The following is a 15,684-nucleotide window of genomic DNA, read 5'->3' on the forward strand; positions in this document are numbered from 1 at the left end:
CATGTGCTCAGCAAGGCTTCTTCCCCGAAGCCAAGCCACTGCTGGCCACGCCCAGGATTTCTCTGGACTGGCCAATGATAGTTAAGGGAAGTGCACGCCATCACTATGACCACATCCTGTATAATGAGACACCGACTGGCGCCTGGCCAATCGGCAGGGCCCACAGTCCTTTCTCCTCCCCTTGCCCCAGCCCCCTATAAAGCCTCTCTCCACACAGAGCTTTCTCTCTCGGCCACTGGAGCTTACCGTTGCATCGGTGAGTGTGGCAGGGGAGCCAAACCCGGGTTTGAAATGAATGACTCTTTGCTTTAGCATCGGACTGACGGGCTCCCTGGGGGTCTTGAAAACTTTGAAATCTGGGCACAACATACTCAGCAGGATAGCTACCCTCATACCACAGAGAACTGGAAAAGGCAGAAACCAGAGGCAGTGCCAAAAGAAAAGATCTTGTCGATCCTAAGAACTCAGAATTCTTCTGTCTTTGGATCAGTTTTAATTGGGTCAATAACTTTGATACTTGATTTGCTCCTTGACCAATTTATCTGAAATGTTTGTTTGATTTTGCATTTTTCCTCCAAATGCCTGCGCTGAAGTCCTAACTAAATTTCCTTTGTCTCTGGGTAAGAGGTAGGAGGTACTATGCATAAACTGTCAGGATCCAATGACATTGCAGAAATGTACTCTCTTTAATGACGGTTCTTCAGTGAATGTGGATCTCTTGATAAACCACAGCAACACCTCCATAAGTCTTTCCTAAATATGAATTTTCTTGTTAGCAAAGGTAAACTTGTTTCTTAATTTGTAGCATGCTTACATGCCCAGTATGGTTGGGGTGTTGTTCCGTATTCAGTCCCTCTTCCAGAAGCCTCTACCAAGGTTGTAGTTAATTAGCCCAACAAATAGCAGCTCTTCATGCCCCTGCAACAGACTGTGGGTCCACCCTTGGCCCATCCTGCTTCTACAAATAAACAGTAATTCTAGACTAGGCAGCTCCAAGCCTGCAATAAGCATGTGTGTGGTAGTGCTGCTGCTGCTACAAATAATTTGTGGGAAAGGCTGACTTGGTTTTAAACATACTTTATATAAATATGCCTCCGAAGTTGATCTCTCTTTGCCTGTGATGACTGTTTCCTGACTAACACCAGTTGCTTTCTTCTTTAATTCTAGCCTTCCAGTTTCTGCCCTTTGGAAGATCAAATTGTACACTTATTTTGGCTGGCATCCCTATAATAGAATATTTTTTATTTTTGTGAATTGCGCATGTACATGTATGTGTGTCTTCCTAACCCAAGAGCTTTTCTTTTGCTCAATAGAGAACTCTGACTCATATTCACTATCAGCTCTAGGATAACCTAGAACATTTCTTCACTTCTATCACCTGCTTACTAAACACCATTACCTTATCCCAGGCCACTGGGCTTGATCTTCAAGTCAATGGGGTTCTCACCATTACCACAAAATATGACTTTACCATAGTCTTCAGACTGCCATAACTGGTCAGATTAACTTGAGCACATTTATCTAAATTAAAATTTCTCTCTCAAATAACCACATAAATAGTATTTTTCATTTACATCAGAAGACATGAAAGTGTTTCACTAAGAAAATGCTAATTCTTTTATTTTGTACCTATTATACCTCTCTTAGGATGATTTTATAATCCAATTGTACTCTGAAAAAATGTTTATGCCACAAATTTATTACTAAAATTATTATCAAAGGAAATAAAATATTACACATTTATAATTTTGTACATTATTCCTCTTTACCCATTGTAAAATGTGTTTTATAGCATGTATGTTATATTGCATGTAATTATAATATATAATAACAGATGGCTTTTAAGAAACAAAACTATTATAGTAGCACAAAACTATGTTCTGTTTTAGTGAAAATATTTAATTTTATTTTATGTTTCCCTTGGTCCTCTACACCTCTCAGGCATGCTCCCACCATACCACTTGCTGTCTCTCTACACATAATTCCCTTCCCCAAATATACTTCAGTCCTTTACACAAACATCACTTTTCGATGAGGCTTCCCTAACTACACTATTGAAAATTTCAACTTTATTTCTCAAATCTCCTCTTCTCCCTCTCTCCCCCACCCCATTTTCATTTTCTCTATGACAGTTATGTATGTTTTATTTATTAATCTGTCAGTAAGAACCTAGGCCATCTAAAGACATTTCACATGGCTATAAAAATATAAATCATCCCCCTTAACAGCAGAATATCACTGTAGATATTTCCATGCCCCTCAGTCAAACAGCCTGTGAAGAAATCATTGCCAACTACCTTTATGGATAGGGATACTCATGTGATCAAGGGATATAACAGACAGATGGAACTCTCATGAGACCTCTTTAAGACTCGGGAAGGTCCATTTTTCACTTCATCTTGCCTGGAATAAATCTTTAATGCTGGGAGCGGAACAACCAACTTATAGCCATAAGGTGATAAGTGGGAGGGCAACACTATTGGCTAAGAATGGTTAATCAGAAAGATTGGGCTTAAGTCAATGGGCATTGGAGGCGGACTTCCTTTTTCCAGACACCCTTGTTATGTGAGAATAATAGTCCCTCACCTGATTGAACCACTATTATTTGAGTTCTCTGTTACAAGCATTTAAACAAAAATCCTGGCCTATACAAATCTAAAAAAAATCTCACAGATTTCTACCTTCTAATTGATCCTCTGCCCTGAGAGTTTACGTATAAAATATACTTCACAACTTTAATATAATACATACCTCACAACTTAGGTGATTATGGCTACTCCTCACTCCCACAAAACACAGTGTGAAGGCTTTATGTCAGATATTTAATACATTTTATTCACCAAGTTGGGAGCTTTTTAACACTTGCTAATGACTGCTGCTATCTTCTATCAGTGATTTTCTAAGTGATTGCTGGCAGATATTATTGTACCTGCTACATCTATTTCAAGCACATGGTCAGATTGACCTGGTACAATATATTTGCTCTGAGAGCTGATTGGACCGTATTGTCAGATTAAAGAAGAACTGAAGAAAAAAAAAATCTACTTTAAAAGTTTTTGTAAAGCAAATACCCTGAGTCACTTTTGGAAGCTGTTTTTCAGTCAACCATTCTAAAAATCTCATGCCATTGCCTTCTTAAATGAAAATGACACTGTTGGAAGATGAACTCCAAAGGGCAAGTATTTCTGTCCCTTTTGTACAGTGCTCGATCCAGGGACTTAGGACATTGTGTGGCACAGAGCAGACATTAAAGAAATAGTTGTTGAATTGAATGTAATAAAAATGGTCCAGTTTTTATTATTGCCTCTTTGGGAAAAAATGCTGCATTTAGGGATAGATTATTTCCAAATTTAAAAACCAGCAACCCCTTTTCATTACTAAGCAGAAAGTCAATATTCCCGTGGAACATTCAAATATATGTTTTGAGAATAAGTATGTTTTTCTGACTTTTGCTTAGAGTAGCTGGCAACATCATATATCAAAAATCCAAACACATAAATATTAAATGTGTTCATTGTTCCTTCTTTGGTCACTAAGTATACACAGAGGCCAGGATCAAGGACTCAGCCCAAATATGTGGCATGAATGAGAAAGGAAGAGGAAGAGCTAGGTCCAGTATACCAGTGTCTTTCAGATCAAGGGCAGCAGTAATGGTCTTAGTCCAGAGAGAAGCAAACTTATTGAGGATACCTCACTGAGATGCAATACAGCCTAGACACTTGAATGACTCATAAAGGAAGAGAAATAAGAGTTCCAACTGAGAAGATTCCCTTCAAATTAAGCATTGATTATAATGAACATCTTATAAAGCAATGCTGTTGAGCTAAGTTTTACAATTTAATATCAGTCTACTCTAAATACTCTAATACTTCTGAGATTAATCCACTTCTTCAGCTCTAATAGCCAGGGTGTTAGCTGATTTCCAATGAAGACATTTCTGTTTTAGAGGGTTCTCTCCCAATTCAATGTCACCTTAAACCATCTCTTTTTTAAGTCTTGGCAGCTCAGTTTAATGAAAAACTCAATTTCAAAGTACAATCCTATAAGACATGCTGAAGTCTACTTAAGTAAATAGAGGTTTTAGGCTTTAATAAAAAGAATATGAAATTTAGTTCTTTTCTAAATTTATATCAACCTATTTTCAGAACGGTATCTTATCAACAGCCTCTGCTATTAGATAACTCCCTTACTGTCTATATTTCAGGGTTTCATCTCACATGTCACATCTCTTGCTGTATTGCCTAATATCTGACAATGCCTTTCATGGAATGGTAGGTGTTTTGGAGCAGGGGACAGGGAAGAAAGTTTAATGATTCTGCTCTGAATAAGTTTTGGCGATCTATCGAGCATTTCATCCTAGCTTGTCTGAGGTTTTATTTTTCCTTGATAGCTAGGATATCAGAGTAATAGTTGATATTGATCTTAAAGTGTTTTAGGAATCTGAGTATCAAAGGATGAAGAAAAGACATTTTTGAATAATGAAAATATGAATGTGACTTCTAATTCCTCTGATTGCCAGTGAGAGGATTTTAAGCAAACCATTTAACTTCCCTGAGATGGTTATTTTTTTATCTACTAAATCCTAGTCATGACATTCATAAAAATATTGCAATAGTTATATAAAATAATGTATTAAATTGTTTGAAATATAGTTCTTTCCCAAAGATCATTGCCTATTATGTAATAGCATACTACTTTAACTAGCAAAAGTACTAAGAGTGATGAAAATGTAGAGAAAGCTTAAAAGCAAGAATGATATGTTTAAAAAATAGAAAGAAGGCAAATTCACATACACAGATTAAAGCGACAAGGAGAATGGGATCAGGAAGTCACTGGGTTATCTATACTACAAATATATTAAAATTCTTATATTCTCTGACTCAAGAATTCAAGCATTGCTGACAGCTGCCTTTTGAGGAGATTAGAGCATATGGGGACCCAGTTATTGGACATATAATTAAATTCAAAAATTGGTTCTAGGAATCACTGAGCAAATGATCATGAATCAGTTATTATTATAGACCGTTTATGGGTTGTTATAAAGTATTTTATAATCATTATGAATCAATCTATACTTAGTAGAGATGGTATAAGTAAGTATTACACTGGGATAATTATTACTCTCTTGAAGTCTCTGTAAATTTTTCAAAATAGCAAAATTTTCTCTAATGTTTAGTAAAACATTTATGAAAACAATTTATCTAAGCAAATTTTTATATATTTACAAATATATTGCTTCTGTAAAAACAAACAACAAAAATACACAATAATTTATTAACCTCTTTAACTTAGTTTTAATCTTCCTGAACCTGTTCACTGACCCCTGATTGCTTTTCCAACTACAGTCATTTCCATCACCTTCATTACAAATTATGTTCTATTTGCACTGAACTTCTTTCTGTTCCTGAAATAAACCGTTCTCACTTTCGTCACTATATGGGAATGTTCTGGGATCTTATTCTAAACAGCTTCTCCAGGATGTCTTTCTTGACCTTAATACATTGGATTGCATACCTTCCCTAATTGCTCTCACAGAACCAACACTTAAGACTTCCTCAACTAAGCACCTATAATATTGTAACAGCTTACTTAGTTGCTGGAAGCTGTCCATCCTTGCTGCTTGACACAGTTGCTGCAGGGAAGAAACATCTGCACAGCATATGTTTCAAGGGACCTGGCGTATATGGCATACTGTTCTTAATATGTTTGCTCCCCCTCTTAGCGCTATGTGTTTTTACCAGGGCCACCTCTCTGAGAAAGGTTGTTTCCCCAGGTGGGGATGTTTCCCTGGAGTTGGGGATTGACGGGACTGGGGAGGGGAATGAATCAGTAAAACCCTCTAGTGTTACAGAAATACCATCTACTAGTTATGAAGAACTTGGACTAAGACTGCTAGCAATAAATTTGGGACTTGTTGGGCCCACCTCCCCAGGGGTCTGCCCACCAGGGAAAGTACCAAAGCCTATACCCCTGGAGACCCACCGACACAGGGCAATCCCAGGGAAGGCAAGCAGCGGCGCTGGGAGGACATAACCTTTACTGGGTAGGATAATCTTCTTCTGTCACTTCCTTGTAGCATATCAGTAGAGCAGAATAGTGACCTTGGGATAGCCCTTATAATGGAACACAGAGATTAACCTAGACAAGATTAAAATCAACAGAACTAGATAGAGACAGGATTTTTGGCAAAGGTCAGATAAGAAACAATGGACATGAAACCAGGAACTATAGAAGGCCAAGGGAGGACCCAACACATACCATTATGTCATGCTTATTAATACAGTTGTAACAGAACAATAAGAGAGAGAAAAAGAGAATACCTGGCTATGCTGATCAACTGAACGCTGTCTCTGTGTTATTCCTTCTTCTCCGACTCCATCCACACCTTTGGGACCCCCTGGATCTGCTGGGGCTGAACCCCAACACTTTGTGGACTTGTTTTACCCACAAAGACAACAAACACCATGAGGCCAAGGATCATAATTACATTGGTTCACACTTAAATCACTAGTATCTGGCTCAATAATTATCAAAAAGATGAACTTGGGTAAGAGAGAAAATTAGAAAGATATGCTTATGGGATAATAACTCCTAACACACACATTTGTACACAAATTTGAAAAGGTTTTTTGTGGTAAAAAACAACAACAATTTGTTACTTCACCTGGACTTTCCATCAAGCTCAAGGAAGTTTCCCTTAGGAGGTCTGTGGGTAAAGCAGTACTGTAATTGGTATTTTTAGTACAATAATACCATAATGAAGGATAATATTTGTTCTGCCCATGTATACACTTTCTACAAATACACCTGTGAGGTCATAGGGAAAGGCACAGTCCTTGCTTACCTAACAACAGTGACATAACTTGAAATCAGTTACCAGAATAAACAATAGCTAAACATACCAATAGAGTGCACAATTAATTCATAAGTTTGAAGGGAATGCACCACATAATAGGTTACTATTCAGAGTGATGTAAGATTAAGTATATTTATTTTGTCCAAAAATATTTGAGTTGCATACTCTGTGTAAGGCACTCTGTTAGAATTGTGCACAATAATTCTAAAACTCAAATACACACACACATGTCCTCTATGTTGACAAGCAAAATCAGATAAATTTTTAGGTAGATATATTGCCTTATAAGTTTGTGGAATGGGATAATCAGTTCTTGCTGAAAATATCGGAATAGATACATCTTCATGGAACACATAGCATTTACCCTTAGCCTCAATGGGAGCGAGTGATGACAGGACAATAAATGAGTGGACTGTGAAAAGTCCAATAAAAGTAGAGTTTGTGTTGAGAGATCAAAACAGAGATGGTAGGATATATGTTTGGGGAAATTTGAATAATGTATAGAGTTCATGCAGAAATATGACAAGCCATTAAAAAAAAGTTTAATCTGAAACAGCCATAGTTCTGAATGACAGGGTAAGGATCTGGGATGTAGTGAGATCATCTGACATGGCTGTCTTCTAGATTTCTTCATGAGAAAGAAATTCACTTCTGTCTCTTATATATGGTACTGTTATTTTAAGTTTTCTGTCAAAGAAAAACCTAATCCTAAAATAACACAGAGAAAAAACACCTGTCTTTTTTATAACTTCATCAAATTGTTACCAGGATAGCTTGTTTTGAAAGACTACAAGAATCAAATTGGGACTAAGTGGTAAATTTACAAATAATCAGATATTATTTCATAGATTACTTACTGAATTTCTGCTATGTGTCAGATACTGTGCTAGGCATCAAGAATACAGTGTAAGCTAAACTAAAATGGCAGTGTCTTCCTAAAATGCTCTGTTTGATTAAGAGTAAATATTTTAATAAGGTAATTGTTTGTTTTAATTAATTTATCTTTATTGTTGAAAGTATTACAGATGTCCCCTTTGTTCTTTGTTTTTTTCACTATTGATCCCCTCCACCCTCTGGCTGCCCCTCCCAAGCCTTCACCACACTATCTTCTGTGTGCATGGGAAGTCTGCATATAAATCCCCTGGTTAACCTCTCCCCCTCCCAGCCACACCCCACCTTCACGCTGAAAGTCTCAGCAGTCTGTTTCATGGTTCTATGTCTCTGAATTTATTTTGTTCATCAGTTTATTGTGTTTATTAGATTCCATATATGAGTGAGATCATGTGATATTATCAAAAATAAAGTAAATATAGGGGTGAGCAAAAGTAGGTTAATAGTTGTTCATATGGAAAAAGACATGCAGGTTATGATTATTACAATAGCTTTTTAACTCAGAATGTCCAATGGCACAGTAAATCCGCTTTTGCCCAGCCCTGTTTATAATGTGGGAAATCTCTATGAAAGAAAGGAAGAGAAGGAACTTTCAGGTGGTCAGAGTTGCCCATATGTGGAAGTGGCTACTTTTATCATTTCATATTGTTGGTTTTCAAACTAGATGACATGTAGGCACAGAGTAGATGGCAGCTTGGGAATATGGCAAACAAAATAAGCTGCCTGAAATTAAAGGTTCCACATACACCATGCATAGATCCTTTGATTTGGATTCTTACAGAAATTATTCTATAAATATTAAGCTTTTTTAAGGAATAAATTCTCAGTGCTCTGTTTTAATTTTATTTTATGTAGCTCACAAAATGCTTTTGTGTTCTGGTTGATAAGTGGCTTGATAGACTTTGTGGTATTGAAAGAAGCATCTTTAATTCCAGATTTATACTTCGGCCTCCTCAGTAGTTAGCATGTCTTTTATCTTCCACCATGAGATTTGATGGGAATGCTTAATGATATGTGTTGCAGAGAACTCATATGGTTTCAGGCTGATGTTCAGTTAACCTCTAGGGAGCCAGATAATTCCCCAAAGACATTATAATGATCCATGTTCATAATGTAAATGATTTGGGGAATTCAAAGAAAGCAGCATAACATATAATTGCCTTATTAATCCTGTAAAGTCTCTTATTCTAATGAAAATAGCACAACGCCTCACAAACAGCTAGTGTGCTGCTTTTAAAAGCACTCTGCTGCACCATTAGGATGAAAATATACACTGACGTTTTCTTATTAATTCTGAAGTTCTGTGTTTACTTTCCTTAGGCAATCTATTCCACTTTCTGAAGCTATTTCAAATTTAGCTTGGCAGTCAAAAGTAGCTTAAAAGTGATCTCTACTTTTATTTTTGGAAACAATTTTCATCTTTAAATGCCCTCCTGGAACATTTCATTGTATCTCTCCAAGTAGTATTGGTTTCTCTCTCTACTAACTAGCAAGTCAAAATATGTAACAATGTGACTTAATTGATTTATAAAAGAAGTTCTAATGTTTAAAAAATAGTAAGTGGCAAAATAATATTAAGGGATTCTGTATTAGAGGACCTAAAAGTATAGATATTTTTGAGAGCAAAATATATAATTTAAAATATATCACGTTTTCAAGGAAATTATTGAAATGTTATTTTCATCTATAGCTCCTAATTAAGGAATGTGTCGGTGAACATTATAGAAGCAATTGACAGAAACTCATGATAAGGGTAATTCAATGGAGGAGATAGATGACTTTATCTCACATAACATTTTTCAAGGATCCCTAGCTATTGAGATATTAGCATGTTATACATATTCCCACATAAATGCTTTGTGATCACATCACTTTGGGAAGTGCTGGGTGATAGACTATAAAATATTTCTGTAACATAAACCTTAGTTTTACACAGAATTTCATGTGACTAATTTTGAATGTTTCATCCAAATGAATCAAGTCTTACATCATTTTAGGAATTTGGGGCATGGAGCTATGTCACTCACACCAGGTGACACTGGGCTGAACACAGACAGAAATTGACTTCAGCAGGCATCAGATGCCCCTAAAGTGAATTCTGCTCTGTGGGGTCAGCCCCTGCACAACAACAGTTCCTCTGCTGCAGTCACAACAATTCCTGATAGCCAATCGATCAGGCTGAGAGTAAGTCCTTCTGACTGACGTTCCAACAGCAATAAAGGCTCAACTACAACAGAGGGCACACACAACACACACAAGGCACATACCTGGAGCACTGGACTCAAGTGAGCATGGAGATTGTGCCACTGAGCCCTACAGGACACCTACTACATAAGAACACTAGCAAGGCTGGGAGAGGTAGCAGATCTACCTAATACACAGAAACAAACACAGGGAGGAAGCCAAAATGAGAAGACCAAAAATATGTCCCAACTGAAAAAAAACCGAACAAAACTCAAGAAAAAGAACTAAACAAAATGGAGACCAGCAATCTACCAAATGCAAAGTTCAAAACACTGGTTACAAGGATGTTCAATGAACTTACAGAAAGAGTAGATGACCTCAGTGAGAAGTTTAATAAAAAGATAGAAAACATAAAAAATGGATAAAGAAAACATAAAAAAGAACCAGTTAGAAATGAAGAATACAATAATGGAAATGAAGAATACATTAGATGAAATCAACATGAGATTAGATTAAGCAGAGGATGGAATCAATGATTTGGAAGACAAGATAGCAGAACAGCAAACCAGAAAAAAGAATCTAAAAAAATGAGAATATTTTAACGGGGCTTTGGGACAACAATCAAGTGTTCCAGCATTCATATCATAGGAGTACTAGAAGGAGAAAAGAGAGAGAAAGGAATTGAAAACCTATTTGCGAGATCAGACGAGATCGGACGCGTTCAGGGTGGTATGGCCATAGACTGAAAACCTATTTGAAAAAATATTGACAAAAGAACTTTCCTAACCTGGTGAAGGAAATAGAAACACAAATTTAGGAAGTGCAGAGAGTCCCAAACAAGATGAACTAAAAGAGGCACACACGAAGACACATCATAATCAAAATGCCAATGGTTAATGACAAAGAGAGAATCTTAAAGCAGCAAGAGAAAGACAGTTACTCACAAGGGTGCTCCCATAGGACTGTCAGCTGGTTTCTCAACAGAAACTCTGCATCTCAGAAGGGATTGGAATAAAATAGTCAAAGGGATTAAAACCAAGATTACTCTACCTATCAAGCTACCATTTAGAATAATAAGATAAAGAGCTTCCCAGACAAAAAAAAAAAGCCAAAAATTAAAAGCTAAAGGAGTTCATCACCACCAAACCATCATTACAAGAAATGTTAAGAATCTTATTTAAGAAGAAGAACAAAACAAAAACAGAGGAATGTGGTTATAAAGAATAAAATGGCAATAAATACTTACCTTTCAATAATCACTTTAAATGTAAATGGCTTAAATGCTCCAATTAAAAGACATAGGGTAGTTAAATGGATAAGAAAACAAAACCCGTATGTAGGCTGCCTACAAGAGATCTACTTCAGATCAAAAGATACATGACTGAAAGTAAAGGGATAGGGAAAAGTAGTTGTTTCATGCAAATGAAAGTAAACAAAAAAGGTGGGGTAGCAATACTTGTATCAGACAAAATAGACTTTAAAACAAAATAGACTTTAAAACAAAGTTCAAGATATAAAGAACAAACCAGCAATTCTATTTCTGGGTATTTACTTTAAAAAACAACCACAAATACTAATTCAAAAAGCCATATACATCCCTATGTTCATTGTAGCATTATTTACAATAACCAAGATATAACAGTGTCCATCAATAGATGAATAGATAAAAAAGAGGTAGTACATATATACAATGGAATTCTAGTCAGTCATAAAAAGAAGGAAACAATATGGATGGACCTAAAGGGTATTATGATAACTGAAATAAGTCAGAGAAAAACAAATACCATATGATTTCACTTATAAGTGATACCTAAAAAAAATAAACTAACCATTGCCCAGTGGGAGGGGTGTTAAGGAGATGGGTGAAAAGGGGAAAGGAATCAAGATGTGCAAATGCCAGTTATAAACAGTATCAGGGATGTAATGTAATGTACAGCATAGGGGATATATATATATCTATATATATATATCTATATCTAGATATATATATATAGATATATATATATATAAAAAAGAGGAATATGCTAATTAGCCCAGATATGCTAATTAGTCACAATCAGTATGCAAATTGACCATCACTCCACCACACAAGATGGCTGCCCTCAAGTGGCCACAAGATAGCCAGCAGGGGAAGGCAGTTGGAGGCGACCAGGCCGGCAGGGGAGGGAAGTTGGGGGCAATTGGGCTGGCAGGGGAGGGCAGTTGGGTGCGATCAGGCCGGCAGGGGAACAATTAGGCATCGATCAGGCTGGCAGGGGAGTGGTTAGGGCAGGGGTGGGCAAACTTTTTGACTCAAGGGCCACAATGGGTTCTTAAACTGGACCAGAGGGCCGGAACAAAAGCATGGATGGAGTGTTTGTGTGAACTAATATAAATTCAAAGTAAACATCATTACATAAAAGGGTACGGTATTTTTTTTTTTTTAGTTTTATTCATTTCAAACGGGCCGGATCCGGCCCGTGGGCCGTAGTTTGCCCAAGGCTGGGTTAGGGGGTGATCAGGCAGGCAGAAGTGGTTAGGGGCAATCAGGTGGGCAGGCAGGTGAGCAGTTGGGAGCCAGCAGTCCTAGATTGTGAGAGGGATCCCAGACTGGAGAGGGTGCAGGCTGGGCTGAGGAACACACCTCCTCCCAGTGTGTGAATTTCGTGCACTAGGTCTCTAGTATATATATAAAAGCCTAAGCAGCCAAACAACTGAACAACCAGTCGACCAGTCACTATGATGCACAATGACCACCAGGGGCAGACGCTCAACAGAGAAGCTGCCCCCCAGTCACTGCGTTCCTACAGTCAACCTCCCTTGGCTCCTCCCCCCCGGCCAGCCAACCTCCCTTGGCTCTTCCCCCCGACCAACCTCCCACAGCCCTGATCGCTGGCCAGGCTGAGGGGCCCACCTGTGCACAGATTTGTGCACCAGGCCTCTAGTAGTCAATAATATTCTAGTAAATATGCATAGTGTCAGATGGGTTCTAGATTTACTGGAGTGATCACTTCATAAGTTATATAAATGTCTAATCACTGTATTGTCCATTTGAAACTAATATAATATTGTATGTCAACTATAATTAAAAATTAAATTATTTTTTTTAAGATGTAATTTTTATAAACTTAAAGCTATAAAAAAGAAATAATTCAATTTTGGTCTCCTATAAGACTAAAAGTTCCTTGAGAGTTGAAATCATTATTTAAACTTTGGTATAGGTTCTCATTGTTATAAATTAATTAATTATTAGAACCATAATTGAATGATATAATGGCATTTCCTCTAGAATGACTAGAATTAATATTGGGCACTTCAAATACTGAAAGTCAGAAAGTGATTATAGGAACTGCTAACTGCTCCTCCTCCCACCTCAAACACATACATACACAGGAACACAAAATCAATAAGATATTAAAGACACTAATCAAGATATATAAGAATAAAGACATTTCTAGTTCAACTTTTTAAAATTTTGGTCTTAATGAATGGCAGAATCACAATAGAATAATATTGTAAGTAATTCGCAGTTGTAAGATTCTTAAAGGTAAATAAAATTACTTTTTTTTTTTACTATTTTAATCCATAAAATGAGAACTCCCGACTCATTTCTACATATAGACTTCAAGCACAAAGAGTAAAATATCTATTTATTCATTTTGTTTGACCAGTGATACTTAATGTGGAGAAACCTAGCATTATACTTGTTTCACTATAAACACACATTTCAAATTCTTCAAAATTCAAGAAATTTGACATACCCATATATATGTCATCTGAAAATACTGTTTGTGCTTCAATTTCTTGAAATAGTTAAATCAATCTCTTAAACTAAAAACATTTTTGTATATAAAACAACTGGTGTGGTGCATCTGACATCTGGACCAATTGTTAACTATAGATAATTATGTCTCTTAATGTTCCAAGCATCTATTTTCAATCCAGTTCAAATGTTGTAATTAAAATCTCTTTAAATAGGATACAGCTTTTCTGGATAATACAAAACCCTGATTGGTTTCAAATGAGAGATGTGATATCAGAGAACCTTTGTCTAAAAAATGGCTTTACATTTTAAAAGCTTTTATCCTTGCTTGCCTAAAAGCAATGCAAGGTATTTTACACATATCCACTAGCATAGCAGATTTATAAAACTTAAAAATCTCTGGTGAATGAGTAAGTGTTTCTGGCACACAAAATTTCCTACTTGAAGTGAAATTAAGCATAGCTAAATTATTTAAGTTGTTTTTAGACTGATTATAAAACTGCTGTGTTGATTATGGATAGAAAATGATAAACTTTCATTGAGATTTACATGTTGGGCCATTCGTAAGGTTTCTTCATTATCTAAATAAATCCAGGATCTTGCCCATTTCATTTCCAAAAACATAATAAGTGACAACATATCACAGATTTTTAGATTCAGTCATGAATGGTTAAAAATCTAAATTTTTAATGTCTACCAACATAGTGTTCAGGTTTAACATTACATAAAACATTAAGAATTGCAAACAATACCCATTCTTTATAGTAAAAACATATTAATAAAATATTATATGCTCAGTATCCCTTCCTGCTTCTACTGGAAGTACCATCTCAATCTTCCTACTACCCCTTCTCCAATCTATGCACTGTTGATGGGACAGTCAATTAATGTAGGTTAAAACAAACAAACAAAAACAAACTCAGACATCAGTATCATGGTTTCCTGAGGGAAGGGTGTGAGGGGAGTTAGAAAAAGGTATAGAAGGGTAAGTGGAAAGAGGAGATTTGACTTTGGATAGTGAACGCACAATACAATATACACATGATTTATCACAGAATTGTACAACTGAAACCTATATAATTTTATTAATCAACGTCACCCCAATAAATTCAATTTAAAAAGTAGTGATCAAGTATCTTTTTAGGCACAGAAAACTGACAGACTACTAAGTACAATGAGTCTGTCCTATACTTTAGAATTTTAGACAGATGGCACAAAGAAAATGAAAACAGTTCATTTACTGTTTGCTACTGTGTGGATCTGATGTCAGCAAAGTATGAATAAGGATAAGTCTCCTTTTTTTAAAAAAAATATATTTTATTGATATTTTACAGAGAGGAAGGGAGAGAGATAGAGAGTCAGAAACATTGATGAGAGAGAAACATCGATCAGCTGCCTCCTGCACATCTCCTACTGGAGATGTGACAGCGACCCAGGTACATGCCCTTGACCGGAATCAAACCTGGGACCTTTCAGTCCGCAAGCCGAAGCTCTATCTACTGAGCCAAACCGGTTTCGGCCAGTCTCCTTTTTATAAACAGTTTTATTGAAACATAGCCTTGCTCACTTGTTTACATATTGTGTGGTGAGTGATTTTATACTATTTGGCAGAGGTAAGCAACTGCAACAGATACCGTTGGCCCACAAACCTGAAGTATTTACTTTCTGACTCAAAAAAAAATTTACTCCTAAACTTGATCATTAGAGGTGCTCCTAGTCCTACACTGTTTATGAGCCATTGGTTCAGTTTCTATATTTGGCTTATGAAATACTTGATTCTTCTTAAATTTTTTTTCTCAGTTTGGGCAAAGTGGATATATTAAACTTTCAATCAAAGAACACCAACTGATTCCAAAATGGGTCCCAGGAGTGGGGGCAAGCTATAGATCCTCTGAGAAATGGGAAATATTTGGAAATATATGCCCACACTAAGATGGGGAAACAGCAGTGAGACTGCCGTTTAAAGACCAAGATGAGACGGTAACTCCTAGCATATGCAGCTGAACAGCAG

Source organism: Myotis daubentonii, chromosome 5 (genome assembly GCF_963259705.1).
Source record: "Myotis daubentonii chromosome 5, mMyoDau2.1, whole genome shotgun sequence".
NCBI classification, from domain to species: domain Eukaryota; kingdom Metazoa; phylum Chordata; class Mammalia; order Chiroptera; family Vespertilionidae; genus Myotis; species Myotis daubentonii.